Here is a 26495-nt window from a genome sequence, read left to right as displayed (position 1 = left end):
AAACCATTATCCCAGGTCCTGAAGGGCAGCAATTTCTATTTACTGTCATGGTTTTGTTATAAGTCTGCTTAGAAAAAACACTGGAGGAAAAGGGGGAAAAAAGGTTATGGTCCGATTATCAGAAGTGATAGCTGCCCTAATATCTATCACATTTGTTGACCTTGTCTTTCTTTTTTAAGTTGTGCCAGTCAGTAAACTAATAAAATAATCATGTCCAGCTGTCACACAAAGTTTCAGAGTAAAACAATATTCTTAACAGCAATAATAGCATTCTTGGTTCCCCAGCAGGGATGGGGGTAGAGAATAAAACAAACGGACCAACCACAAAAACCTCCACACTCATTTCTGCAAGCTTCTTGTAGAAAGGAATAATACCCCACAAGAGACCGTGCTTCCTCAAAAGAATATATATGTATACACACACACATACACATATGTATATAAATTGTGATTCTTACTTTGCTCTTGAAACATTTTATTAAAGTTCAGCTACAATATTAGCTTAGAACTTGAATACAAATCCATTCATACCCCAAGTATTCCTATCAATAATGTTATCTTCTTCAGAAGTGAATAGAAACTTAATATCAGAAAAACAAAAGGCATGTATTCTGTCCTCAGAAACATTTTCTAATGTCAGGTAAATACAATCTGGGTCTGATCCGTGGTACTCTGACAAAACTAAATGCATTGGCATCCATATGTCAATTGACCTTTCTGCAGTGCTGACAGGCGGATCACACCCTTATAGAAACTCTTTATTCCACAGCTCCTGGCAGCCCTTCTTGGGCCTTTTCAAGGTGAATTATTCTGATTTCACCTTAAATACTGGCATATTTCAGAGTTCTGTTCTCAGTACTTTATTCTGTTGACTTTATGACCTATAATTTCTCCTCTATAGACATACATGCCAACACTTATAAATTCATTCTTATAACTGTAACTTCAACTCTACAGTATCCTACTTTCCTAACAGATATCTGCACATAAATCTCCATTTGACATGTCTAAGACCAAACTCGTCATCAGGTCCACCCCAAAACCTATCAATCTTCTCCTCTTTTATTCCATATGTTAAGATAATGGCACCACAATATTCCACCCACCTACTAAAGTTAGAAATCTCGAAATCAATCTAGACTCTTCTAGACTAGACTCTACCTCTACTTCATTTGTATACTCTGGTCTGTTAACAAGTCCTGTCAATTGTAACTACTCTATATTTTTGGAACCCACCCTCCCTCTTCAACTCTATTGTCAGCATTTATTTCTATGTTTTATCTTAATAGATCAATGCAAAAAAATTCTAACTAGCCTCCCAAATCTAGTGCAGTAGCTCTCAACGTGTGCTCCCTGGACCAGCAGGCATGATCATCACCTGGAAACTTTTTAAAAATGCAAAATCATGGGCCCTACCACAAACCTACTAACCAGAAAGTATGGGCAAAACCAGATTTTCCTCAGTCTGCACTTCAAAAAAACCTTTTAAGTGACTCTAGAATCACTGATAACTCTCACTGCTTCCTGTCCATTCTCCAAACTGATTTCCAAGTACCATCTCTAAGAGTGCTGATATTTGCATGTCCTTCCTATCTCTTTAAACCTGAGTGGCTCATATTTACACATTAGTCTTTTAAAAGGTCGTACAGACTTCCAGTCCATGAGCATGGAATATCTTTGCATTTGTTTATGTCATCTTCAATTTCTTTCATCAATTTTTTATAGGTCTCAGAGTACAGATTGAAAGAATTAATATTGCTAAAATGTCCATACTACCCAAAGGAATCTACAGATTCAATGCAATCCCTATCAAAATACCAATACAATTTTTCATAGAACTAGAACAAATAATCCTAAAAGTAGTATGGAACCACAAAAGACCCTAAGTAGCCAAAGCAATCTTAAAAAAGAAGAACAAAACTAGAGGTTATCACAATCCCAGATTTCAAGGCACACCACAAAACTATAATAATCAAAACAGTATGGTACAAAAACAGACATATAGATCAATGTAACAGAATAGAAAACCCAGAAATAAACCCACAGTTATATGGCCAATTAACCTACAACAAAGGAGATAAAAATATATAGTGGGGTAAGACCGTCTCTTCCATAAATGGTGCTGGGAAAACTGGACAGCTACGTGCAGAAGAATGAAGGTAGACAACTTTCTTACACCATACACAAAAACAAACTCAAAGTGGATTAAAGACCTACATTTGAGACATGAAACCATAAAACTCCTAGAAAAGCAACATAGGCAGTAATCTCTTTGACATGGGCCTTAGCAACATTTTTCTAGATATGTCTCCTCAGGCAAGGGAAACAAAAGCAAAAATAAATTATTGGAACTACACTAAAATAAAGAGCTTCTGCATATGAAGGAAACCATCAACAAAATGAAAAGGCAACCTACTGAGTGGGAGAAGATTTTGGCAAATGATATATCCAGTAATATATAAAGAACTTATATAATTCAGTACCAGTAATAATAATAATAACCCAATTAAGAAATGCGCAGAGAACCTGAATAGACATTTTTCCAAAGAAGACATACAGATGACCAAGAGGCACACGAAAAGATGCTCAACATCACTAATCGTCAAAGAAATGCAAATCAAAACCAGAATGAGGTATAACCTCCATCAGTCAGAATGGCTAGTATAAAAAAGACAAGAAATAATAAGTACTGGGGAGGATATGAAGAGAAAGGAACACTCATGCACTGCTGGTGGGAATGTAAATTGGTGTGGTCACTGTGGAAAACAGTGTTGAGGTTCCTCAAAAAATTAAAAATAGAAATACCATATGATCTAGGAATTCCACTATTGGGTATTTATCCAAAGGAAATGAAAACACCAATTTGAAAAGACATATGCACCCCAATGTTTACTGCAGCATTATTTACAACAGCCAAGATATGGAAGCAAGCTAAGTGTCCATTGACTGATGAATGGATAAAGAAGATATAGTATATACATACACTGGAATATTACTCAGCCATAAAAAGGAATGTAATCTTGCCATTTGTGACAACATGGTTGACCTATAGGTTACTGGGCTATGTGAAATAAGTCAGAGAAAGACAAATGCCATATAATCTCACTTACACATGGAATCTAAAAAAAAGAAAAACACATGAACAGACAAACAAACAAACAAAAATAGACCCACAAACAGAACAAATTATTGGTTGTCAGAGGGGAAGAAGGTGGGAGGATGGGCAAAATGGGTGAAGAGGAGTGGGAGAGACAGGCTCCCCATTAAGGGATGAATAAATCATAGGAATAAAAATATAGCATAGAGAATATAGCCAATGATACTATCATAGTGATGTATGGGGACAGATGGCAGCTACACTTGTGGTGAGCATAGCATAACATATAAAGATGTTGAATCATTATGCTGTACACCTGAAATTAATGTAACACTGTGTGTCAACTATACATCAATTTAAAAAATAAAATAAAATGTCACTTAGACTGTTCACTTGCTTTTTCTGTATAATTCAAATGAACTTATTATAAACTATTATTTTACATTTAAATCCCTAAGATTATAGGTAGGAATAAGAACTATCCGTCACTTTCTAGAAGGCATATACACAAGAAAGGACAGATGTTTAAAAGGATCGACTCTATAGTTCCCTAGAGTAACTCAACTTTTATGTTACAAACCATAGTCATTATTTATCTTTCTTTTAAAAAACACCCTGGATGGGGCACCTGGGTGGCTCAGTCAGTTAAGCAGCTGCCTTCAGCTCAGGTCATGATCTCAGGGTCTTAGGATGGAGTCCTGCATCAGGCTCCTTGCTCAGCGGGGAGCCTGCTTCTCCCTCTGCTGCTCCTCCTGCTTGTTCTCTCTCTCCCTCTCTCTTTCTCTCTGACAAATAAATAAATAAAATCTTTAAAAAACAAACACCCTGGATAACAAGAACCTGAAACTATCAAACTAGAACATTCTTAGAATCCAGGTACTATAGGTGCAATGGAGAGGAGAGTTGACTCTTAGAAATTGATCTCAGAAAACATAGTTGAAAAATGGAAAATGCAGAATCAACAAATTTGAAATCTATAAAAATTAGAACATATAACCAGAAAAAAAGGATTATTTGAATTTATCTAACTTCACATATTAGATTCAGCTAATATTTTTAATAAAGTTTTATCTTAGATTACCCAAGGAGGCAGGACTCTGTAGGGATTATGAACATGGACTCTGGAAAATAAACCATTACTTTTCAAACTTTAATATGCACATGAGTCATCTAGGATCTTTTTTAAAATGCAGATTCTGATTCCTAGGTCTGGGGAGAGCTTTCTGGAAAAGTTACTCCAACATCCTAAAGACTCAGTTTCCTTATTTAAAAAAAAAAAAAAAAAAAACAGCACCATCAACTTCAAAAAGCTGTAGTGGATATTCAGCATAATGCACCTGACACTCTTGGGAATATACCTAGCAAAAAGTGTATTCACTTTGATAGTAATAGCTATACAAAGTAATAGCTATACTTAGGGAAGCATTTCAAATGATTTCTCAAAAATAAAATATCTGTCAACTTTTCATTGCTCAGTTTAAGTCTACTAAAGAATTAATAATCTCACCAACCTCTCATGTAATTTCCTAAGAAATCCGGACCTTTATTAGTTCAGAGTAGTTTTCCAGTGGTTGCAAATGACTTCTCCCTTAATTCTCTTCCTAGCATCCGACATGACCAATGGCATGTCTGCTTTAACCAGGTGCAATTTTAGGCCATAGAAAGAAAACAAAACTGTACATATGGCCCCAGTCAAACTTTTACAATCCTAACATAGTTAATATAATTAGGCTGCATAACTAGAAATGTGTTTCAAATTAACATTAACTAATTTGTGGCTGGAATGATTACTGTATCAAGGAGATATACTTGGTCTATTTCTACTGTCCATGCTTTTTTTTTTAATTTCTTCATTTAATTATAAACTAAGCCAGTACTTGAAACTTATAGTAGAATTATGGGGGATGGTAGAAGCAGCAAAGATGACAAAGATGTAGTCAGGGTGCCTGGGTGGCTCAGTCAGTTAAGCGTCTGCCTTCAGCTCAGGTCAAGATCCCAGGGTCCTGGGATTGAGTCCTGCATTGGGCTCCCTGCTTGGCAGGGAGCCTGCTTCTCCCTCTGCCTGCCACTCCCCTTGCTTGTGCTCTCTCTCTCTCTCTCTCTCTGTCAAATAAATAAATAAAGTCTCAAAAAAAAAAAAAAAACAAGGATGTATTCACACATATTTTTGTAGATTGTAAAATATTAATGTTTCTGTGTTATTTTGAAAACCCACTACCTGGCTGACTGTATGGAAATTTATAATAATGGGAGTCCCGGGATAGTACACACTAATTAAATAGGTACATCAAAAGCTTAAGATGGAGCACAACTTGCAACTAGAAATTCTGAAAACTACCCATTTTCACTAACTTGAGTTTTGTTTTCTTTCTCAACTTCAAGCACCATTCTATGAAAATGTACACTAAAATGACAGAGACAAAACTTAGTCTCCACTTTACCTCTTCTTTCCACTGCCCACTCCCTTATCCTTCTATCCTGGCAAAGGGAGATAGGGAGAGCATGCGTGAGTCTGATAGGACCATATCCTACGTAGTTCAGGCTATGCTCCACAAAGCACGCAGAGTGAGGGGGGAGCCAGCCCACCCAGGGAAAGGGCTACCTTTCCCTAATTCTAACAAAGACTCCTTGTGGGTTAGCTGCAACTCTGGGTCAAAATTCCAGCTCCATTACTGGCACATCCTCTGGGCATCTTACTAAATCACTTTGATCCTCCTGTCCTGATCTGAAAAGTAGAGGACATGCTTTATACAGAGGTTTATATGAGGATTACTGCAGATGTAAAAAAGTGTTACCTACACAAAATGTAGACCATAGGTTGCTGCGAAGTCCTGTGTGTTACCTGTCCAGTTAGAAATAAATATGTACAGAAATTGAGAGCAAGTACTAGAAATTTTACAGCAATATGATGGAGTGACGTTTTATCTGTTGAATTTAGATTTGTATGTCTTTCTTTGGGTTCTTCTAATTTCATTTGTGTAGTATATTCATTTATATTGTAGTTTACAAAAGTATTAGAACATAATGGATTGGGGATTTAAAAACTGGTCCTTCTCTAGGACAGATTGAGATGGGAGCACCTGGACAAAGGCCAGGACTTAGGTGCCACAGACTGAATATTTGTGTCTCCCAAAATCTATGTTGAAGCCTCATGCTCAATGTGATGGTATCAGGATGTGGAGCCTCAGGGTGGTGATTAGTCATAAGAGTGGAACCCTCAAAAATGGGATTAGTTCATGCTACTCTAGAAACTAGAGAACACTTATGAAAGAAATTGAAGAAGACAAAAATAGACGGAAAACCTTCCATGCTATGAATTGGAAGAATAAACATTGTTAAAATGTCTATGCTGCCCAGAGCAATCTATACTTTCAATGCCATTCAGATCAAAATACCAATGGCATTTTTCAAAGAGCTGGAACAAACAATCCTAAAATTTGTATAGAACCAGAAAAGACCCCAAATCCCCAAGGGAATGTTGAAAAAGAAAAACAAAGCTGGGGCATCACATTGCCTGATTTCAAGCTCTATTACAAAGCTGTGATCATGAAGACAGCATGGTACTGGCACAAAAAAAGACACACAGATCAATGGAACAGAATAGAGAACCCAGAAATGGACCCTCAACTCTGTGGTCAACTAATCTTAGACAAATCAGGAAAGAATATTCAATGGAAAAAAAGTCTCTTCAATAAATGGTGCTGGGAAAATTGGACAGCCACATGCAGAAGAATGAAACTGGACCATTCTCTTACAGCATACACAAAGATAAACTCAAAATGGATGGAAGACCTCAATGTGAGGCAGGAATCCATCAAAACCCTAGAGGAGAACATAGGCAGTAACTTCTTCAACATCAGCCACAGCAACTTCTTTCAAGACATGTCACCAAAGGCAAGGGAAACAAAAGCAAAAATGAACTTTTGGGACTTCATCAAGGTAAAAAGCTTCTGCACAGCAAAGGAAACAGTCAACAAAACTAAGAGGCAACCCATGGAATGGGAGAAGATAGTTGGAAATGACATCACAGATAAAAGGCTGGTATCCAAGACCCATAAAAAACTTCTCAAACTCAATGCCCAAAAAACAAATAATCAAGTCAAAAAATGGGCAGAAGACATGAACAGGCACTTCTCCAAAGAAGACATATGAATAGGTAACAGACACATGAAAAGATGTTCAACATCATTAGCCATCAGGGAAATTCAAATCAAAACCACACTGAGACACCACCTTACACCAGTTAGAATGGCAAAAATTAACAAGACAGGAAAACAAATGTTGGAGAGGATGTGCAGAAAGTGGAACTTTCTTACACTTGGTGGGAATGCAAATTGGTACAGCCACTTTGGAAAACAGTATGGAGGTTCCTCAAAAAGTTAAAAATAGAGCTACCCTATGACCCAGCAATTGCACTACTAGGTATTTACAACAAAGATACAGATGTAGTGAGAAGGGCCACCTGCACCCCAATGTTCATAGCAGCAAAGTCCACAATAGCCAAACTGTGGAAGGAGCTGAGATGCTCTTCAACAGACGAATGGATAAAGAAGATGTGGTCCATCTATACGATGGAATATTACTCAGCCATCAAAAAGGATCAATACCCACCATTTGTATCAACGTGGATAAAACTGGAGGGGATTATTCTAAGTGAAATTAGTCAAGCAGAGAAAGTCAATTATCATGCGGTTTCACTTATTTGTGGAACATAAGGAATAGCATGGAGGACATTAGGAGAAGGAAGGGAAAAATGAAGGGGGTGAATCGGAGGGGGAGACGAACCATGAGAGACTCTGGACTCTGGGAAACAAACTGAGGGTTTCAGAGGGGAGGCGGGTGGGGGGATGGCGTAGCCTGGTGATGGGTATTAAGGAGGGCACATATTGCAATGAGCACTGGGTGTTATATGCAAACAGTGAATCATGGAACACTACATCAAAAACTAATGAAGTACTGTATGGTGACTAACATAATAAAAAAATAAAATAAATAAATACATAAATACATAAATACATACATCAATCAATCAATAATGGGATTAGTGCCCTTATAAAAGAGGCCCCAAAGAGACCCTTCGTCCCTTCTGCCATTTAAGGACACAGCAAAAAGATGGCTATCAGGGAGAAGGCTCCAACCCAGACAGTGAATCTGCCAGTGCCTTGATCTTGGACTTCCCACCCTCCACAACTGTGAGAAATAGATCTCTGTTGTTCATTAGCCACCAAGTCTATGACTTTCTTTTATAGCAGCCTTAACGGACTCAGGCACTGGGGAAGGAAGGCGAGAATGATAAGGAAGACATTAACTCAAAATCTACCCATAACTCCCCGTACCTTTCCTTACAACCTCAGGGTAAAGACAGCAGCAGAACTCTCAGTCAGACTGCAGGACCCCAGTGGTCCCCAGATGAAGACCATTTTATTTTGCTGCCTCTGCCCACATCATCCTAGGCAAACCCAAATAAATCCATGTGGCTGGTAAAATAACTAGCTGTTTTACTTTTAAGATGTCCAAGTTGAAAAGTAAAAGCAACAGAATACTAATTCACTAAACATTATTATTAGCATTAGTGCCCAGTATAACTCCCACACTTAAAACTAAGGACAAATCCTTAATGAACTCTGTCATGGTAGACCTCCAATCAACAGACCTATGTCAACATTAGAATAAAAAAGAACAAAAGATTATTGATTAATTCTCTAGAACCGTGCTGTCCAATACTGAGCAACTAGCTCATATGGCTAGTCAGGCATTTGAAATAAGCAGACTTAAAAGATTTGTTTTTTTTAAAAAGAATTTGATTTTGCCTGTCTCTTTATACTTTTTTTAAATGTGGCTACTAGAAAATGAAAAATTGTGTATGTGGCTTGCATTATATTTCTACTGGGCAGTAATGATCAATAAGATCTAACAAATTCAAACAAATTACTAAACCATTTAGCTTGTACCTAGATTTCCTTTTTATTAAGTTCAGAAATAAAGGAAGCTAAAGATGGCATCTGTGTCAGTTTCCTTGGCTGTTGAACAGGCCTCACTTCCGGGTCAGTTAAAACAAAGACATAAAAAAAAAAACACACATATCAGATTTGTTCCCAATTAGATAGTGTAAGCAAAACAAGTCAGAAGTATACTTCGAGGGAATGACGTGACACAGATACCAGAATATGAGGCCCCTGAGTGAATTTAGGAGATTCTTCTTTCCACCACAATACTCCAGAGAACTGAAACACCACAAATGCAAAATCCTTTCTTTAAGACTGATCTGAACTTTCCAATTAATCAAATGTGGTTCACACTACTTATTGATTATAAAAAAAACTAACCTAAATGAAGCTATTTGTAGAAATTAAAATAATGTGTTTTTTTTTACTGTTTACAAAAATCATACCTGATCTTTAAGTGTCAGTTTCAGCATCAAAACAGTAGTAAAGAATAAACCAGCATAGTATCATCCCTCACACACAATCACACCAACAGCTTCATGGACATATTTCCATACTTTCAAAAGAATCTTTACTATATGTCTTCTAAACAACGTCCTTCTGTGACAGACCAGGATTCCCTCTGTGGACTGGCCCATCTTATCTGAGGCTCTGAATGGAGCCTAATGTTGGCAAGCTACAAATCTTAGCTGAAATTTCTGTTCTGTTCAAAGGTCAGCTCTCTCCCCTCATACACTTGCCTTGTCCCCTACATCTTTTATTTTAGTCCTCCTTAATTTTTTATCCTTTCCGCAATATCATATGTTTCTCTTCCTGCCTCAGGAAACAGTGTTTTGCAGTATCTTTAGATGGTTATTTCTCCAATTATTTCCCTGGATTCTCTCTCCACTTCCTACCACCTAACCTACAAGCACTGCAAGGCCCTTTTGCTGCCTTTTTTTTAAGTGCTTTTCTCTCTAGTCTAAAAAGTTCATCCATAGTCTTTAGAAGGGCCTCACAAATTTATGTTGTATAGATTGCTCACAGTTCTGACTACAAGTGTACGTCTTCAATTATCTTCTGGGCACTTCCACTTGGAGGCCTTCCCTCCTTCTCCAACTCAGCATTGACCAAATACTAAGCACATTCATTCAACAAAAATAAGGGCCTTTGCAGCAGGTCCCATGTTTAAGAACTTATGCCACAAAATCCTCTTGATTATTCATCAATAGAACTTCTGAGTTTTAGTGGTTATATGGCTGGCCAGCTAACACAGCATTTTTCACAGCCTACTTTCTACCTAGATATAGCCATGTGACCAAGGTACAGACAACAGAATGTAGAGAACAGTACAGTACAGCCCCAGAAAGGAATCTCTCTGCTCTCTACTTCCTCTTTCCTTCTTGAATTCTGCTTAAAGACAGAATTATGGAAATAAGCCATCTTCAGCCATAATATACCCTAGGGGCAGTGAAGCAACAAAAGAGCTTGGAAATCAATTTCTGGACAACCTGGTGGAATCGAGCCATCCTATCTCCCTGGACACTTACCTGCCCAGACCCATTTCCATAAAGAGGGAAATTAACTTTCCATCGTTTATAGGTCACAGTGGATACAGCCAAACCAATATTTTAACTAAGGCATCCATTAAGTATAGGCATTCTATTAGACATAGGGGCAAACGCACAGAAGACCAAGAAGATGGAGGAATTCATCATTCTCTGTTCGCCTACCTCTAGTCCACAGCCCCTATATCTCAGCCAGGGGTACCACCAGCCTGACAGCGGTATGGAGACCTTTGACCCATGTCTCCTCTTCATTTCCATATCCAGTCACACATCAAAGTCCACCGATGTTTCCTTATCTTACCTTCCTCTCTTCGACTACCACCACCCTGGTGCAAGTTCTTTTCACCTACTCACACAGTGTGGGAGTTTTCTGCCTCTAGGGCCCCAGTCCTGCTCTCAGACCACCATCCTTTAAAGGCTGCTTTCACCATGGCATTCCTCTTAACAGACATTTAATGGCCCCGTATTTTTCTGCTCTAATTTCTATTGCCGAAAGGACAAACTCAGACAACTCCCCGGACAGGATGTTAAAGTATCATTCCCCTAGGATGCTTTTGCTGGACCTCCTCCCACGTCTCATACCAGTCTTATCAGGGCTGATTTAGGACCCTCTTCTCTACTGTCATAAGACTGTACACTCTCCTACTATAATATACACACCATAAAGAACTTGTTGGGATAATTCTCACTACGATACCAGCACCTTCAGGCTGAAGCTATCCTGTTGTGTGCTTCAGTCCCTCCCACAACGATGGATACACCACGCGCAGGCATTCAGTACATGTCTGCTGAATAAGTGAGCCTTGTCTACACCACTTCGTTTACCTCAGAAGCACTCCCACCCCCTATAACCTTCAAAAAATAGTTTTTACCCTTAGCTATACATCAGAATGACCTAGGTGGCTTCTTAAACAAAGGTTCCTACTCTCCACTTTGAAATGTCATTTTTCTCTAGGATAAAGCCCTGGAATATGCATTTTCTTAAAAACTCGACAGCTAATGGTGATGGAATTTAGGAAAGTATTCAAAGATTTGCTGACTTAGTTGTGATTCTACAACTAAACTCAAGTCAAAACTGAGAGATAAGAACTTATATAATTTGACAGAGTCATGTCAAGACACAGTAGAAAGCCAATGTGCTCTATATTTATTATGTAACCAAAACCATGTTTAAATGATAATTTAATCAGTCCACAATGGTGTTTATAGCTAATTCAGAACTTTTAGAAAAGTATGTATGTTACCTAGTATTCCATGTGACATAAATAGTTAAGCAGATGCATCAAATGCTAGACATTAAATATCCAACAAACATAACTTGAAGTTGCAGTTTCTTAAAATCTATTGAAATCGCACACGAAAGAAACTAAATAACTTGCTCACAGTCTAAATGCAGAGTCATGGCAAGGGTTTTGTTTCCTAATTCCTAGTCAGGGAGAGTGCATTGCTTTCTCCTGTAATGATTTGGCAGGGCCTTGCTGGAAACTGATATTAGATTAGAGGGATAAATGGCCAGATCCAATAAGGCAAATCCTTCTCTGAGTAGGGTAAGATAAGAAGAGTCAACTACAGAGATTAGGTAGAGGTAAATTCCAAAGCAGAATTATAGAATGTAAAAATATCTGTTTCTCACACAGATATTCAGAGCACAAGGCAGTATATCAAGTGGTTTGCAACGCACTCAAGGAGCAACAGATCCAAAAAGCATCCAAGAACATTCTAATGAGAAAGTAACAAGCGAAAATGAGAAATATGAAACAGTAAAAACTAAACAAAAAGCTTAAGAATAGAAGGAGATGCTGGGAGAGGATAATTCCCAGACTCAGAATTTCTAACAATTTGAATTGTGTGGAGGTAAGAAATCTGTATTTCAGCCCACGTCTTTGCTTAAATTAGCAGCTATGTAACTGAACAAGTTCTTTATCCAGATGATCTCAACTTCCCTACCTATAGAATATAGTTAATAATCCATAAGCAATATTCTACTAATATAAGACAATCAAATACGCAACATGAGATATTTTTAAAGTATAAAACATCTAGCAAATGCAAAGTGTTGGTGTTAATTTAATAATCCAGTAAGTAGCAGTTATATTCTATAATGTTGTAAAAGCACTTGAGCTTATTCCAACAAGAGAAAAAACAAGCAATAATAGAAAGTCATAAGGAATAAACCAAATAAAGCTTGGTAAACTCTAGAATGGAGAGAACAACCCACACATTGGCTAATCCCCACCCCCTAGCAAATTTACAAAGAGCTGTTTCTCTAAGAACTCTTTAGATACACCGTTAGTCATCTCATAACTTTGATATGGACTCAATTTTCTTACTTTGGAAAGATATGGTCGTCTCTAGATTTTTGAGGCAATGAGTATCAGGAACCAAGAGCCTTCTCTGTACTGTCTGATACTATTTCAAGAAAACAGCAAACATCTTAAATCTTAACTAGTCTGCACTCCAAAGTAAAGAATGTTCGTATGGGATTTTACAGAGCAAGAGGTTATCAGGGATTTTTTTCATCCACGTACACAAGCAAGGAGGACTGCAGTCTTATTTACACTACCACCTTCTCCTATTCCGATTACTGTTAAGCCTCAGGGCAGGGTGGCCGGCCTCACAGGCATCCAACAACATTCCAAGGCACTGCAGACCAGAGGAGGCATTGACACTGAACATGCCCAGGAGTGATATCTCCAGACTATCTGGTTGGCACCAGACAACCCTGTCTACCTGGGCAGCTTCAGCACAATCTGGGAAACAAAACAGGTACAGTTTGCTAATTGGTGAGATATCTGAATCCCTCACTAATTAAGAATCTAGAAGTCAACCTTGAAAATTAAGCATAGTATATTCTGACACAGTTTACCTGCTTCTTAGTCCTGGGTGAGTCTCTTGGCATAGATGTCAAGCTTCTGCCTAGGTGGGAGCTACCTGCTTTGTTACAGCTGCCCGTGAGTCTGAGTAAACCTCAGAAGGAGACATTGATGGCTGTGGAATTGGGTAAGGTTACTAGTAAGAGGCTAGGGGTGCTCTCCTTGTCTGTCAACATCTCTCACTAGGTTGTCCTAATATAAATTTAAGACTTCAGTTTAAAAAGCTGTGTTTCCTGGTTCTAATATAATCTGAGTGTTGTTCCTCGACTAAATGGGTTAACCTCTTCTGGCACCATCTTCTTGGTTCCTGCTTTTATTCTCATTTAGTCCAAGATCCTGACACCAGTCTCCTGGTTCCATATCCCAGACTGTCCCAAGCATGAACTTCCAGTAAGTGCAAAAAGTCTATGGGACATCTTCTTACCAAATAAAAACCACCACACTATCCACCTGGATCTCCATTGTTTCTCAATAATGATATCTCCCCCTGCTATCTTTTGCCATTCATACACCATTATAAATCATTATATCACAAATCAAGTCAGACACAAAACACATTCAAAACAGCAAATGTGTGTTACATAAAGGTCATCTGATAAACTCTAAGAAATATGTGTCATTCCTTGTTTTGAGAAAGGTGCTCTCAAATAGAGTGACATCTACCTGGCCTGTAAGATCAGTCACATTTACCCACTCAGCGGTTTGACTATTCTCTCCTGCGCCCTAGAACGCAGGCAGGCAAGGAAAAGGAACAGAGCCACAGGCAAAAGACCCACAACAACATGGAATTTCCACTTGGCTCTGCCTAAGCTCACTTGTTCCTCCTGCTCTCAACCCCTTCAGCCACGCACACGCATGTGCGCACACACACACACACCCCTTAACACCACCTTTGACACAGCAGCGCACCAAACACAGCACAAGAATCCACCAACAATAAAACAAGGGAAACTCCTGGGCTTTTTGATATATTTTGTTAAAGGGAGAAATCGAAAAGAATTAGAAATTCAATTCCTGGGACGCTTGAGTGGCTCAGTCAGTTAAGTGTCTGACTCTTGATTTTAGCTCAGGTCATGATCTCAGTGCCCGACTCCATGCTGGGCATGGAATCTGCTTAAGATTCTCTCTCTCTCTCTCCCTTTCCTTCTGCCCCTCCCCCCACACCCTTCATCCACACTCGAAAGAAAGAAAGAGAAAGAAAGAAAGAAAAAGAAAAAGAAAGAAAGAAAGAAAAGAAAAGAAAAGAGAAATTCCTTATTTATTATCTCAACTTCTCCTTTCTTAGATTATAGTGAAGGCTTTAGGATGCTCTTCACTAACAAAACAAAATCAGTAATAATAATTTTAAAAAACCCCAATCTAAAGTGATCCTAATCAAAAACTAATGATATAATGTATGGTGATTAATATAACAATAAAAAAATTTAAAAAAATAAATAAAAAAATAAAGTGATCCTAAACAAGTTAATGAAAAAATGGGATTAAGTTAGATTTTAATAAAATGTTTGTTCTAATAAGTTACATTTCCAAATTTCATATCTCAATTATTAATATTACAGTAACATGGAATAAAACACTGAAATAAATAATACTATGCTCTTAAAATGAAGTACTTTTCTAATTAAAACCAACTGCCATAAATCCCCATCTCTCTCTACTTCTTAAACACAGAGAAATCATACAGAGATGTTTAAATTCCTTGAATTAAAAAAAAAAAAACACACTCCCACACAAAATCTTCTCTTGCATATTCTTTGACCATAGCCTTTTGCCAGTGTAGCCAGTTTTGTCATCTAGAATATATGCAAGATACAAGATATGACTTGGTCCTTCACCATTTCAAATATCTTGGTGATCAGAAAACAATGTTTCATCTATCTGATAACATGCAAATCTGTGGAATTGTATTTTTCTCTTCAAAATTCTTTCTAAAAATCTGGTTTTAGATCTTCAAATGTTAACAACTTTAACATTATGTTTTTAGCATTTAAAATTCACTGGGAACTCTTAGAGGCTAAGCTTAGAATTAAAGCATCAAAAAAAAACCCATTAAATTGTGCATACATCTACATGCTTCATAATATTACTAAAGTGTTCGTATATCAAATGGGTCTACAGAATATGGACATCAACATCTCGCTTCATATTTTAATATTATCAGTGAGTGATGTTAATTATCACAAGTAAAAGATGTGATACAGATATGACACAGGTAAAATAATGCTAATGACAAAACCAAATGAATATAAGACTTATTGAAACCATTCTCCCAATTCATTATTATCTTATGGCAACTACATTCAGAGAACACTACTTGGCATATAATAAGAAAGCACTTTACGTTGTTGATTCTTGGAATTGCTGCAAAAACCCAATAAAGTGGCGATTATTACTGTCCACGTTTTACAGCTGGTCACACACCCATGTAGTGGTACAGCAGGATATGCCCCCAGGCCGTCTGGCTCAGGTCCACCCTCTGAGTCACTCCACTGTACTACCTGGAACCTTCAATATGGAGAGCACACTTTCTGACAAGGTATTTCGCACACTGTGCTGCTTTTTTCCCACAACTCCCTCAGTATTCTGTGTTATCATATACAATTAAGGACAGATAAAACATAATGGAAATAAATTTACTTTTCAGACTGTTAGCTAAAGAGCAAACCTTTGACCAAAACCCCTGTCTGAATAGTCTGTGTTATGTATTACTCAATTTCAGGCAAGATATGAAAACCAAACACAAGCCAAAATAGTTCCCTTCCTTTGTAGTATAACAACAACAGGCCAGAGGTAAATTTAGATTAAAAGCGTTATAGTGAAGAAGTTAAATATTCAGGAAATGAATGACCACCTAGCATAAACTTATTGAGTGGAATCACACAATAAACGTTTAATTTTTCAGTGACTGCTTTTCTGTTTGTGGCCTATTCAGGCATTCTGCTTTGCTTCCTGCTCTTTTTAGCCATCGGCCATGACTACTTTCTGGCCCTTGCAAAGAGACAAAACTTGAATTCTGGCATTATCCACTGAGAGAGATGGTGCTTTAAGCAGTGTGAAGACATGTAAGAGTGAAAATTGCATTTGATCCTACCCCATGGAAGAACACATTTCCAGCTTTCTTGCCATTGTACCATCTTTATTTTTGAAAATGACATACTAACTAAGCAACTGGCTGATTCTCCAAAAACCGCCTAGAGTTTGGAAGTAAAAGAGTGATAAACATTGACTTGTCCGTGAGCTAATTTACGATGTTCATATTTAGAGAAGAGAAGTTTCAATATGTGATTTTGAGCCTTTACAGACCCATAGGCGTCTTTCTGATTGCAGCATTTCGAGGGACTGTGCATTAGCATTTTCCCTTTCTTCAACAGTGCCATGCATTCGTTCATTAATTTATTTAAAATGTTTATTTATTTATTTATTTATTTATTTATTTATTTTATTTTAGAAAGGAAGGAGAAAGCGGAGAGGGGAGGGGCGGAGGAGGAGGGAAACTTAAGCAGACTCTGTGCGGAGCCTGATGCAGGCCTCAATCTCGCCACCCTGAGATCACGACGTGAGCAGAAACCAAGAGTCAGAGTCTTAACTGACTGAGCCATGAAGGCACCCTTCAACAATTCCATTCAAAGAAACTTCTACTGTACTAAATAATTGTCACACTCTCATAGAACAACAGTCAAATCATTCATTATTCATATCCCTGAAGACATCTTCAGCTCTCTTGTCCCAAAGTCTCAAGTTAGTGCTTTGCTATTCAATAAATAGTTCTTCTAAAGAGGCTACCATTTAAAATTTTCTTAATATTGTTATTGAATTGTAATGATAGTAAAGTGAACAAAAATAAAGGTAATGCTTATATGCTGGCTAAATGAACATAATAAAAATATTAAAAAATAAATAATAAAAAATAAAAATAAATAAAGGTAATACTTCAGTTAATTTTTACTTATGAATATACTCTTGTAATCATCACTCAGATCACTATATAGAACATTGTCAATATCCCTGAAGGCTCCCTTCACACCTCTTTCCTACCAATACTTCTCCCAAAATCCCATTCTGACTTCTATAGCCACAGATTATTGTTCTCTGTTCTTGAACATCATAGAAATGGAAACATACTGTTCAAACTAGCTTTGTCTATGAGATCTATCATTGCTGAGTATCATGAAAGATTTTTACTTTTCTTTGTTGAATACTATTCCCTTGTGTAGTTACATCACAATTTATTCTTCCGTTCTGATATTGATGAATATTTGAAAGGTTTTCAGTTTAGAGCTATTATAAAGAGTGCTGCTATAAGCATTCTTGTACATGTATTTTCATGGACATATGGACTCATTTCTCTTGGACATACACACATAGGAGCAAAACTACTGGGTCATGGAATATGTGTACTGGATTTTAGTATTTACTACAAAAATTTTCCAAAGTAGTTGTACTTGTTTGGAACTTCAGTAGACTAACTAATAAAATGAAAAAAATAAAACTTTGTACTTTTCAATAATTTTCTTAAAGATTTACAAACATAGTTGTGATAAAATTATTAAATATCTCAGAACAAAAGCACAAGATTAAATAAGTCACTCAGGAGCCCATATATCAGTTATGTTTTGGAAAGCCATTACACATGTCAGTGGTGTCCAATACCACATCTACAGAAATGCACACATTAGGAACATATACACTAAGTCAGATATTCACCAAATAAGTTTTAATTCCTTTACCTATGACCTTTGGCTAAACACTTAGAAGCAGTAGCTATACAAATACACAGTGTTAGATATATTTCAAATGCCCATAAATATAACCATAAAATAAATTTCTAATGAATAGCTAAGTCATGTCAACACTATAGTCAGCTACATAAAGATGTTCGATTAAAAGTAATTTTGAATGATCTGTAAGTACATAAGCATTCTTGCTAAGTACTACTGGCAAATGTTTATTTCTGGATTGGATTTTCCCAACCAGTTCATGGTGCTTCCCTCTTACAATCTGTGCATAATATGTTCAGAGAAGACAAGTCAAATCAAATTAATCAAAACTAAGAAACTAAATCAAATCAAAATAATAAGGAAGCAAATCATCTTTTTTAAAAAAATTCATTCAAAAGTCAAATAAAAGCAATATCAGAATCAGATGTTATTTTGGATTATGAGTTCATTTTTCCCAACTCAGCATTATTCTCTTGAGTTTAGGACAGCAAGAAGGCAGAGAGACTCAAGATGTACATACAGAATTCTATATACATTCTATATAGATATAGTATTCTATATGTACGCATTCTATATGTATACATATATCCTATATACTTTCTATATGTATACATACATTCTATATGTCTACATACATGCTATATATTGAGTATGACTCAACTCTGGCTTTCTCTCAAAGCTTAGTCTTATTCTGCAACCTCCTTGTCCTACCTTGCAAAACTGAGGTGCTAAGCTCAGTGCTTACAACAGTTAGCACTGACTAAATAAGCATGGAGTGAATTAATGTTACATGGAATCTCTGGTTATCCAACTGCTCCTATGAAATTCTCTTTTGTCACTACACAATGATTCAATCTGTATCCCAATCTGGAAGTGATTCCATCCCAAGATAAAAAGGCCAGCTGGAATGGCCTTTAGTCTATTTCTAAAAATCCAAAGAGGGGAAAGATACTGAAAATGCAGAAAAATAAACAAATGCATAATAACAATGCCCCAGGGCAGAAAATTGATAATGGGAAAGATCCAGATCCATCAAATCACATGGTCTCTACAAAGGGATGAGCTAGAGCCACCAGCAGCTAATGTGCATAGCTGAGCCAAGACTGACCTAAACAACAGTGAGCAGGGCTCTTATAAAAATCCCTGAACATTTTCTAAGTTGGTGACAACTCATTTGACTGTACCTGTTAATTACCTGTTCAAGAATCATCAACAGACACTGTCAGGAGTCAAATAAACGGATTAACTCTTATGAAAACAAAATTGTTACCCCAGCCTTCAAATCATTGTTTTGTTTTGTGTTTTGTTTTGTTTTGTTTTTTGTTTTGTTTTGTTTTATGAGGCAAGAGGTAGAAATATAACCCAAGAACCCAAGATTCAAATCCTAGCCCCTTCCGTGATTGGTCTAATTTTTCTAAAAGATCACCTGCCTCCTATACATAGCTACTCTTGGTGAAGGCAATACTGAATTTGCTAAAGACATGGTAAGGACTTTCTTTCATGTCTTTGAACTTTCTTTCAGGCACTTCCATAAAAAGCTAAGCCCAAGGTGGCAAACAATAAAACCCCTGAAAAAAATGAAACCCCTAAAAGAAACCCTGAGAACCATTTAATTTATATATGGCCTTTTGTCAAAAAGTCTAATAATTAGGAAACACATCATCTCTCAGATGGACTATCTTACTGTGTTAGGGGCCTGAAGTATGCGATTAAAGGCCAGGCTAGGTTCCCCAAAACTAAAACCTTCCATTGTAAAGAGAATGGAAGTTGCCAGGGGGGGGTTGAAAAATCCATTTGTAGGTAATGACCTAAAAGGAAACTGTTCTTCTACCAATGGAACTAAGTGAATGAAAGAACAGAAGCCATGCAAAAAAGGCTATAACTCTCAACAGCATCTCATGCCTAACTTTCACAGTAGATCGCTCGTGGACTAAATTTGCTTGAGCCTAAATCATGAACCCAAAATGTTTATGTCCATCCCACTATAACCACAAGCTAATTCTATACCAAAAACAGTCTCTTAAGGGGGGAACAGAGAGCCCTCATACATAACATAATAGATATGAATGTCCTACAATATTAAAAAATCATGATACATTTTTTAAAAAGGATATATGAGTAATCAGGACTAACTAATGAGTAAGTTGCCAAACTTTCTGAGTGGAATTCTTTCAGCCATTCCAAATTAAATATTGGAAGAGGTGGATGAGAATAGAGATGGACCCTTATTCTAGAGGAATCAGGTGACTTCTACCACCTGAAGACAAGAGAAAATTTTCAGGTTCACTGATGCAAGATTACATTTTTAACAAATCAGTAACTAATCTAAATAAAAAAGATCTTTTAAACGAAAAGCAATTAAAGGGGCACCCGGGTGGCTCAGTCAGTTAAGCTTCTGCCTTTGGCTCAGGTCATGATCCCAAGGTCCTGGGATCAAGCTCTGGTCCTGGGATCAAGCCCCGCCTGTGGCTCCCTATTTAGCAGGGAGCCTGCTTCTTCCTCTACCTCTTCCCCCACCCCCTGCCCTGCTTGTGCTTTCTATCTCTCTCTCTATCAAATAAATAAATAAAATCTTTTTTAAAAAGAAAGAAAGGAAAGCAAATAAGTATCACAACAATTTTACAAAACTCTTTAACTTCATCTCATTGATATCTTGGCCTAGAAATCCTATTCTATTTAATCATGCAAGGATGACATATAGGCTTTTTCTCAACTGCTATATGGAGATACCTTAGGACATTAAAGAATCATTCTCAGGCTTCTTCTTTTTCTCCCCTTCCAATTTTTGAACTGCAAGTCAGAAACCTAGTAACTAAAGTAAAGGCAGGAAAGAGAAGAATTCAAGTTTGTACAATTGGTCTGATAAACCATGCCTGATTTGATAAAACATAAGGTCAGAAAACAGCCAGTAAAGAGCAGAGTAACCTCTTGTTTCCTCAGGATCACAGAGTACACAGGAATTATTCTCCTCTGATTCAACAGGATTTTCTAATTATACCTAATCTGTGGAGAGACTGATACACACATATCTTTTTGGTAACGAGAGAAAGTTCTTATATATCTCCTAAGGCAGAAGTTATATGATTATTCTCCAACATACAATTATGACAAGTGTGACATATGTCTCTGTGGTAGAAAAGCAACAGACATGCAAACCCAGACTGGATTTGGGCTTAAAGAGACACAAATTGGCATCTTCACATATAATGCTCGAGTGCACTCACCCTTCCAAGGCCTCTTTCCCTTTCTTCTACAATGGGTTTTCCCTTTTCTGGAAGTTCTCTATACCCTTGATATCTTCTCCGACAGAAGTTCTGCCCAGTGTGTAAAATTTCTTTGGCCCTCCTCACCTTTTTCTCCTCTTTTCAGGGTAAGAATCATGGCGAGGGTAGGGGGGATGAGTGTCACCTGAGGAGGTTGTTAATGCAAAAAAAATTCAATAATTTGTTCGAATTTTTTCTGCCTTTCTTTTTATTTATTTATTTATTTATTTATTTATTTATTTATTTATTTTGCTTTGTCCCCATAGAAAACCAGCTGACACTATGGGCTAAAGGACAAGCTAACTGGAATGGATGAAAAGGAATGAACTGATTATCACAGCTATCAAGCAGCTAAAAAAATATTTTCAATAAGAGGATCTAGGGAAAAAATGAATTCATGCACTGTAGCAATTCTATTCCTACCCACATATCTTTTAACCGTCTTAAAGGTTGACTCACATACACCCCATGCTTTAAAGAAACTATGAAATATACATATTGTCACCAGTAGGTACTGCAATAGTTCTCAGGAACTCATTTCCAAAGTTCCCAAATCATTGGAATAGCCCACTTAGCTTGTCAAGATAGGGAGAAGATCAATGTGCAATGCTTGAGATCTTTCCCTTGCTTCTGACTCTTTGTTTAAAAATACAGAAAGAGGAGGAATTTAATAGTTCCATTTTACCCCCAATTAGTAAGAGAAACTAGGTCCTATTCCCTCCAAGATAACTGTATTGAGTTTTTCAGAATAAGTAACATCTTTTCAAACGTCAACTACTCTATGGACCTTAGCATGAGACTTTATAAAGATATTATGTTAATCCCTACAATTGACTTGTGTAGTTACAAAAATCAGTAAAATAATCTTAGCAAAAGATGGTTTCACATGCTTTGAGAAGGAAACTTAAAGAGAACATAGTCCCACTCCTGTCACTATTTTCCAGCATAGTATTTGAAGTCCAAGCCACAGCAAACTGAGAAGAGAGAAATAAAAAATATCCAAATTGAAAAAGTAAACTGTCACTACTTGCAGATGACATGATACTATATATAGAAAACTCTAAAGTCTCCAGAACTATCAGAACTAAAAAATGAATCAGTAAAGTTACAAAGTTAATATATATAAATCTGTTGCACCATTATATACTAAAAGAAACTATCATAAAGAGAAATTAAGAAAACAATCCCATTTTAATTGCATCAAAAAGAATACCTAGGAATAAATTTAATCAAAGGAGAGAAAGACCTATACTCTGAAAATTATAATACACTGATGAAAGTAATTAAAGACAACACAAATAAATGGAATGATATACTGTACTCATAGACAGGAAAAAATAATATTGTAAAAATGACCATACTACCCAAAGCAATCTACAGACTAAATGCAATCCCTGTCAAAATACCAATGGCATTTTTCAAAGAACTAGAACAAATAATCCTAAAATTTATATGGAAACACAAAAGATCCCAAATAGCTAAAACAATCTTGAGAAAGAAAAAGAAAACTGGAGGTATAACACTCCCTGGTTTTAAACTACACTACCAATCTATAGTAGTTAAAAATAGTATGGTACTGGCACAAAAACAAACACGTAGATCAACAAAATAGAAAGAAGGCTACAGAAATAAACCCACATTTATATGATCAATTAATCTACGGTACAAGAGGTAAGAATATACAATGGGGAAAAACAGTCTCTTCAGTAAATGGTTTTGGGAACACTGGACAACTGCACACAAAATAATGAAACTGAATTACTTTCTTACACCATATACAAAAATAAACTCTTTAGATTTTAAAGACCTAAATGTTAGACTTGAAACCATGAAACTCCTAGAAGAAACTATAGGCAGTAAACTCTTGGACATCGGTCTGAGCAATATTTTCTTGGATCTGTCTCCTCAGGTAAGTGAAACAAAAGCAAAAATAAACACATAGGACTACATCAAACTGAAAAGCTTTTGCACAGCAAAGGAAAACAAAAACAAAACAAAAAGGCAACCTACTGAATGGGAGAAGATATATATATAAGCGATACTTATAAAAGGTTAACATCCAAAATATATAAAGAACACACACAATTCAATATCAAAAAAACAAAAAGTGCAATTTAAAATGGGCAGAGGACCTGACCAGACAGTTCTCTGAAAAAGACATCCAGATGGCCAAAAGACACATGAAAAGATGCTCAATATCACTCATCATCAGGGAAATACAAATCAAAACCACAATGAGATATCACCTCACACTTGACAGAATGGCTATTATCAAAAAGACAGGATAAAGAAGACATGGTGTGTGTGTGTGTGTGTGTGTGTGTGTGTGTGTGTGTGTGTGTGTGTGTGTGTGTGTGTGATATGGAATACTACTCAGCCATGAAAAAATAATGAAGTCTTGTCATTTGAAACAACATAGATGAACATAGAGGGTGTTATGCTAAGTGAAATAAGTCAATCAGAGAAGGCCAAATGCCATATAATTTCACTTATATGTGAAATCTAAAAACCAAAACAAACAAAACAAAACAGAAACCGACTCACAGATACAGAGAAATACTCTGGGGGTTGCCAGAGGGGAGGGAGGTAGGGGATGGGCAAAATAGGGGAAGGGAATTAAAAACCACAAACTTCCAGTTATAAAATAAATAAATAAACACATTTCCTATGCAATGTATAGCATAGGGAACAGAGTTAATAATACTGTAATAACTTTGTATGGATAACAGATGGTAGTTGTCTTTTATCATGGTGATCACTTTCTAATTTATACAAACGTTGAATCACTATGTTGTATTCCTGAACCCAATGCAATAATGTATGTCAATTACAATTCAACTGAAAAGAAGATAGACCTACCCTCAGTAGTTTTCTAATAACTTGAGTTTATTAAGTGCCTGAGAAAGTTGAATCAATCAAAAAAAAAAGCATAGGCAACACATAAGCTACTGAAAATTTACACCAGATTACATTTTAAAAATATAATATAGGTGTAAATGAACACACAGAAAAGATAAACTAAATATGTGAGCAAATGGCAAGATTACAGTAAGATGAGTGATAAAGACAGTGATGAAAATGACAGACTCAATGTATTCCTGGGTGGCTCAGTGGGAAAAAAGCATATAGTAGACTATTATGAAGGAGGAATGGCATGGTTATCAACACAGAGCAAAGAAATCCATGAAACCATATTAGTAACCTCAAGAATGGCAAGCATAACTTATTAAGTGAGGTTTTTAAAAAAAGAGGGCAAACTAAAGACAACAACAAATTACTGTTTGTGTGAGTCACGTGTCAAATATCCTTTCTAAAATTTTGCATGCAATATGTGAAATAGTAATGGTATCACAACATGAAATATACAAGAGGACAGATTCTTGAACCATGTAAAATTTTAAGTATAGTTAAGCTAGCCATATTCATTCTTCTTAGAAACATTAGAAGCTGACATGGCTGGCTAAAAATAAATTTATAAATATATAAAGAAAATTTTTAAAGTAGGTTGTTAAATCCATAGTGCGGCATGAATTCAAATTAGGTAAAAGAATGAACAAATGGAAAAGATTCAGTAACATAAATGTTAGGACACTCATGGTAAATATAGAATATAGGTAATAATACTTCCTGGAAAAGTGGAGAAAACATATGGAACATGTTACCCAGAAGAAAACCAAGCAATGAAGATAAATGAGTTCAAGAAGTACCTAGAAATGCTTTGGAGAACAGGGAAACATTTTAAAAGGGAGAAAGTCAGAAGGATAATAAAGATCTGATAAATTTGACAAGAAGACTTATTCCTAACCATTATTTCTGGTTCCTGAAGCTATCTATTGAAAAATATGACACCAAAGAGGATCACCTCACATGGGACTTTATATTGTTTAGGTAGAAAAATCTCTCAATTAGCTATTTCTTAAGTTTAAAAATGCAAACCATCAAATCAGTTCAAAACCTGCTTATTATTTCAAGTCCTATCTGTTACCACTCCAAGCCCCTCAGATACCACTCTGGATTAAACAGTTCAGGGTCTCAAACCTTCACATCTCTATTCAGAAGCTGTGTTTTTCCTCCTAGTTATATCTACTATTCTAATTTAGCCAGTAGCATAATTTACATTTTTTAAAAATTGAAGTAGAGTCGACAATGTTACATTAGCCTCACGTGTACAACATAGTGATTTGACACTTTTATATGTTATGCTATGCTTACTGGTGTAGCTACTATCTATATATTTTACACTAACTCAGTTCCTTTCCTGTTTAATTTTTTTGTATCATCAAAACATACAGAATAAACTGAATCCACTTCGCCATTTGATTATTTTCTTCATGTGCACTGTGTAATAATCAGATTTTGAAATAACAGCAAGCTTTATCCATACTCAGTATAAAAAGGAGGAAATATTTTAATCCTTATAGAATGGGAAATTGTTTTGGTCTTATATTTAGATGCTTTGCATTGCTTGGTTTTTGGGAGAGTTAATATAGAATGCAAAAAGACAGTCTAATGAGAGTTTTAATTTTGTTATTGGAATATGAGTCCTAACTACCTGCTTCTTGTGTGGCAATATTCAAGAGGAAAGTAGCATTACTGTAATATGAAAGTTTCTGCTTATAAAAAAAACAGCAATCTGATATTGGCAGGGAAACATTGCAACCTAACTTTCAAAAACCAAAAAAAAAGTTTTTTGTTGCTAAAAGAGAAAGATCTACATACAAGAATACCAGAAAGGTTATCATATAGAATAGAAGAAGAAATAAAAGAGCTTCTCAGACAAATAAAAATCAAAGGAGTTCCTGACCACTAAACTAGCCCTGCAAGGAATATTAAAGGGGACTCTGAGTGGAAAGGAAAGATCATATATGAGAGTAGGAAAAGTAAGAAACACAAAAGCAATAAAAATAACTATTTCTATAAAAAGTCAGTCAAGGGATTCACAAAATAAAAGGATGTTTAATATGACACCATATACCTAAGACCTAAGGGGAAGAAGAGTAAAGAATGGGTTCAATATTAAGCACCATTACCTTCATATAGACTGCTAAATGC

General features: G+C 36.4%; 1 protein-coding gene across 1 annotated transcript in view; it reads right to left on the bottom strand.

The window, feature by feature from the left end:
- Positions 1-26495, bottom strand: part of FMN2 (formin 2) — a 370643-nt gene that overhangs the window by 217400 nt on the left and 126748 nt on the right. The gene's annotated exons all lie outside the window — the stretch shown is intronic.

Source organism: Eumetopias jubatus, unplaced genomic scaffold (assembly GCF_037043125.1).
Source record: "Eumetopias jubatus isolate StellerSeaLion01/CBP00866 unplaced genomic scaffold, mEumJub1_p1.0 scaffold_12, whole genome shotgun sequence".
In the NCBI taxonomy this organism is placed as follows: Eukaryota; Metazoa; Chordata; class Mammalia; order Carnivora; family Otariidae; genus Eumetopias; species Eumetopias jubatus.
Note: the sequence above shows the minus strand (reverse complement) of the source record. Positions and strands in the feature narration are given on the sequence as shown.